The sequence below is a fragment of the Anthonomus grandis genome, chromosome 8 (genome assembly GCF_022605725.1).
Source record: "Anthonomus grandis grandis chromosome 8, icAntGran1.3, whole genome shotgun sequence".
Taxonomy (NCBI): domain Eukaryota; kingdom Metazoa; phylum Arthropoda; class Insecta; order Coleoptera; family Curculionidae; genus Anthonomus; species Anthonomus grandis.
Window position 1 is genome coordinate 17,309,838 of NC_065553.1, and position 4,946 is coordinate 17,314,783.

The window sequence follows — 4,946 nt, forward strand, 5'->3', positions numbered from 1 at the left end:
TCTTTAAACAGAAACCTTATATTTATTATTATACTATATCTGTTTTATTTTAACCATACTCCTTCTACTCATTTAAATCAAATTGGATCGCTAAAGTTCATAAAGAATTTTAAGGTTTTATCCTATAAAACAAGACCAATTGCTTATATAAGTGTCCAATCATCATTAATTTTATTTCCGAAATAGCGTCTATAAAATAATCCGATGCCTTGGGGCAACAAAAACACGGCACCGCAGAATCACAATATAACGTCGGCCCGTTCGATCCGGTTCCATTTCCTGATTTTCTGATTTATCCCACAATAACTCGCACTGAAATGGATCACAAAGATCGAGCAACGATCTACACAATAAAATATCTTATTTATGCCCTCGGTAACATAAATAAAATGGCTCGCCCAAGAACGAAAATACAAAATAATGTTTCGTGATGCGTTCGCTCTTTTCTATCCTTTTTCTTTTGGATTTTATATTTTGATATTGATAAGATCGCCTTTGGCTGTTTTCAGAGGTATTCGGGGATTTTGAAGAGATTTACTGCAAAAGTCAGTCGGGTAATAAAAAATTAATAGATTTCAATTTATTGAGTACAGATACAGAATTTTTTTATTTGTAACTATTATCTTTTCTTTTTAGAGTGAATAATACTTGCAGTTAATCATTTGAAATAATTCTTCTTATATATAGGTAAAAAGCATAATTTCACTAACTATTCTATTATCATACATAATAATATAATTTTATTTTTCTTCTTTAATTTATTTGTCCAGTACCTAAGCTATATTAAAATTCTACTATAGCAGTCTTAGGTAGTGAGAGTAAATACCCATAAGAACTGCAATCTCAATTAAGCTATTTTCTATATTTAGATTTTAGATCTAAAAATATATTATTAACGTTAATATTTTTTGTATTTATACGAAATAAATAAAAAATTTAATTAGAATTTTTAATTGATTTAAAAACAATATTCTAAATTGTATTATTTAGAAGAAAATTTTCATAGAAGCACTAGGCGTAAAGGTACTTTGATGTTAGCTTTTTTATGTTTTTCTAAATTCTTAATAAGATTAAATAAATTACTTTTGGGTCGTTTGAAATGTTTTTTGTAAACATAAATAAAAAAGTTCTTTTTCTTTAGCAGTCGAGCCATAAAAATACTAAATATAAAATGTATTAAGATGTATAACCATTTAACGAAGGATATGTGACCTGTTCATCGTCGCCTTAAGCTAAAAAACTATTGTGACAATCTTTAGTAAGAAGTTGTTTTTTTTTTGTAAATTTCTTACAAATTTCTTATGACTGTCTTTATTTCTTGTGATTTAATTTTATTATTTACTTATAATTTGTTAATTTTTATTTTCTATGATTTGCGTACATGGTGTGTTTTTTTACGTAATTACTGCAAATCTTGTTGCCCTTTTTTATGTATAAAAAGTTATTTTTTTCATTGTATGTACATATATTTATAGTTTTATATATTTTTACATTTGATATTGATTTTGATTTATTATTTTAAAAATTGCAGCATCATACAATATACAAGAATTACATAAAATCATTAGTTCTTAAAACTCTTACATAAAAGTTTACTTGATTTGGTTTATTCTTCTTACTAACGTGACAACTGAAATCTTAACATCATGACAAATCATTATAATTGAAGCTAATAATGCAAGAAGGTGTTAACTAACAAATTACACATTTTGAGATAATTAGGGTCAAAGTTTATTGAATGGAACTTTTTTGGTATTAATTTAATTTTCATTTTACAAAAGCAAGTGTTAAGTAAATAAGGCCAACATTTTTTTATAGCACACAAACTTCTATTATTCAAGAAAGTCAGAGGATAAAAATTAGGAAAAAAATGTAAGTTAACACCTTTTTGCATAAACATATATTAACATTTGAAAATCAAATAAAAACAAAAAGGAGTACCAAAAATTTTATTTTTCAAAAAAAAGCTACAAAAGTGTTATTTAAAATAAATAAGGAGTATAGTTAATCTTCGTCTTCTTTTCTGAGGCCAAGGTAAAAAGCCCGGAAGATCTCAGGAATGTATGCCATTTGCTGTTGGATATTTTCGCATTTTTTAGATGCTATCAGCCTACTTTTATCAACGGGCGATAATAGCTCACATGTAGTTGAAGTTGACTGGCGAGTTGTAGTACCTTTGCCTTTTAGAATGGAAACTTCTTTCCAACTTTCTTCTTCACTTAGGGAATATCTTTGTTTTACCAAATTTTGAAATTTTTATCCACGTTACATCCTTAAAAACTATTTTTTCACCACTCTGATTTTTTTTTTTACTAATTTTAATTTATTAGCCAATTGTTTAATAGCCAAAAACTTATCCTCTATTCTTATGATTTGAAATGGAGTTTTTTTTTTCTATAATCTACCATGGTGTTTACATACTGATCAACTGTATAAATATTCTAATGTTTTCTTACTTCATTTTCAACAGCTGCAACATCTCGATCAGAATCCATAAATGTGTGGCCCACTTCAGGAAACTTCCAATCTCCTCAGGTCCACGACCTCCCTTGTCTTCTGTCCAAAGATGAAAATACCCCCTGCCGTTTCTCTGGTTTGTGCTAATAACGTGCACTCCTAAGTTGTGAAGCCATATCTGTCTCAAATAAAATGCAATGCTAGTTGAAATTTTGGGCAACGGCATAGTTTTCTGCATGTCAAAAGTAATGTGTAGAACATTGTTATTAGCTTTGGCCAGCTCCCGGTCTTTTTTTTGTTGTTCAAAGGCTATCTTAAATTTCGCAAAATGTTTATCTGTTGCTTCACTAGAGTCGCACACTTTGCAAGTATCCGATCGTGGAGTACCAAATCCTAAGTTGAAATCTTCAACAAATATTTTTCTGTACAATAGAATTGTTCCGAGAAGGGTTCTTATTACGAGAATAGTGGGACATTTTTGCTGGGAAAGACTTGATATGTTCATGAACAATCGTTTTGGTTTCTGCAGGTATGGCTTTAGGCCGATTATGGTGATGACCTTTTTTATCTCTTTTTGGAGTTGTTTTACCAGCTATTATTTGATTTCGAATCAAATCAAATTTTTTTCTGCCAATGTCAAGCATAGATAAGACCGCATCTTTACAAACCTTTCGAGACTCTCCATTTATTTAAAAAAAATACTCGTAAGATTTGGAGCGAACTGCATGTAATGTGGGCCCCTTTACTTCAGTGGGTTTCATCAAACTAAATAAGTATAAATTTTTCTCGTCAGTTTGTAATACATATACTGGTTAAACAGTAAGCTTCTGTCTTCATCCGTGAAACGTAAATCGCATTTTAGGCGACAATTTTCTTTACACAATATCTTACCTACACTTGGCACTTTAGCTGGCTGCACCTAATCCTTATAGTCTGTATATGATTTTCCAGCAGCCTTATTATTTTTTTTCATTTCTCTTCCAAGTTTCTGGTTTTGGTCTAACTTTTCTAGATTTTTTTTTTGTTCGAATCGAATCTAAAATTTTGTTTTAAATAATACATGTTACGTTTAATTTTGTAAAAAAAAATACCTTGTATGATGATCTTGATCTTGACCACTTCCATATCTAAAAAAATTTTTTTTTATAATACCTTCCTATTTAAAAATATTAAAAAAATACCTTCAACGTTCTGTCTATCTTCAACAAAAGAAATTATTTTTTGCATATATAAAAATTTTAAATTATTCTTAAAAATCACTATTCTAGAATTAGTTTTTCCTCAAAAAAAATTACCTTGTATTTCAAAGTTGAGTTTTTCAGCAGGAAAAAACATTTATTTTCTGAAAAATATTTAATTTTATTTATTTTTCATTTAAAGATCAAGTTAAAAAAATATTTATTAGTTTTGTTCATAAGTTTTTGCTTATGAACTAAGAGATATAGAGAACTAAGAGTTTTAAAGATTTTTATATAAGAATTACCATTGTTGTTCCCAATTTCCTGAGTAATTAGAAGACCTTCATCTGTATAGTCGTTTTCCTTGTCGAGTGCTTGAACAGATTTATAAGTACTTTTAATATTACAAGAATTTCCAGTATCTAATAAAAAAAACTAATAAGAATAGTGTCTCTTTGGAATACTTACTACAATCAACACACCCAAAAGATATCTTCCTCAGATGAACTAAATTCTGAAAACAAAAAGCTAAGCTGGATAGGCGGTGATAATATCTCCTATCTATAATAATTGTTACCAAAGCAAATAAAAAAATATAATTACAGATATATATAAAAAATGTAAACTTACAAAAAATAAAAACCGAGTTGTTATACATACATATTTAAAAACTTACCATGGTTTGTTTCAGGAATATATTCAGAACCAGAATCTTGAAACGGTTCCTCTTCTTGATATTCCCGAAGTGCCAGCGCTAAGATACGGTTGGTTCTGCTATTTTGGTTCATCCTCTCACTAATATTACGATCAAAATTAGGTTAGAAATATTTAATATTTTATCTTCACCAAAACAGATTTGCACCAAAAACAAATACAACAGTACGGTGGAACACGTGCTAAATAATAATGCTTCTGCGTGTTCTGCAAAAAGATGTTAACTACTCTGTTGACACCTTCTTGCAGAAACGTTGCGAGTTAACACCTTTATGCGCTTCAGGAAGAGCGATAATGGGATATTGACTCCTTTTTTATATAATTTTTTAGAGATATTACTGTCATCTCTTAAAAAAATTTTTACTAACTGATAGAAATGGATGTTAACACCTTTATGCACATTATAAGATCAAGTTCACAAAAAATTTGAGTTAACACCTTTTTGCATTAATAGCTTCAATTAAGTGTTAAATATTTTATAAAAAAGTAAATTTAAATTTTAAATTAAAACCAATTTGAGAAAAATTATATATCAATATAGAAAATCATAATTGGATGCAAGGAATATAGATAGTAAATTTGATTTGACACTGACTG

The 4,946-nt window shown here is 28.5% G+C and overlaps 1 long non-coding RNA gene across 2 annotated transcripts; it reads right to left on the reverse strand.

Annotated features, from left to right (window-relative positions):
- Positions 1-1,994: 1,994 nt before the first annotated feature.
- Positions 1,995-4,683, reverse strand: LOC126739605 (uncharacterized). 2 transcript variants are annotated; one of them, XR_007661667.1, is made up of 6 exons: positions 4,312-4,683; positions 4,118-4,149; positions 3,941-4,057; positions 3,639-3,799; positions 3,549-3,584; positions 1,995-3,493 (listed from the first exon to the last, which is right to left on the reverse strand). It is a non-coding gene; the product is annotated as an uncharacterized LOC126739605 (long non-coding RNA). The 2 variants fall into 2 exon arrangements; XR_007661666.1 differs by having other exon boundaries at positions 4,118-4,196.
- Between the last annotated feature and the right edge of the window lie 263 nt (positions 4,684-4,946).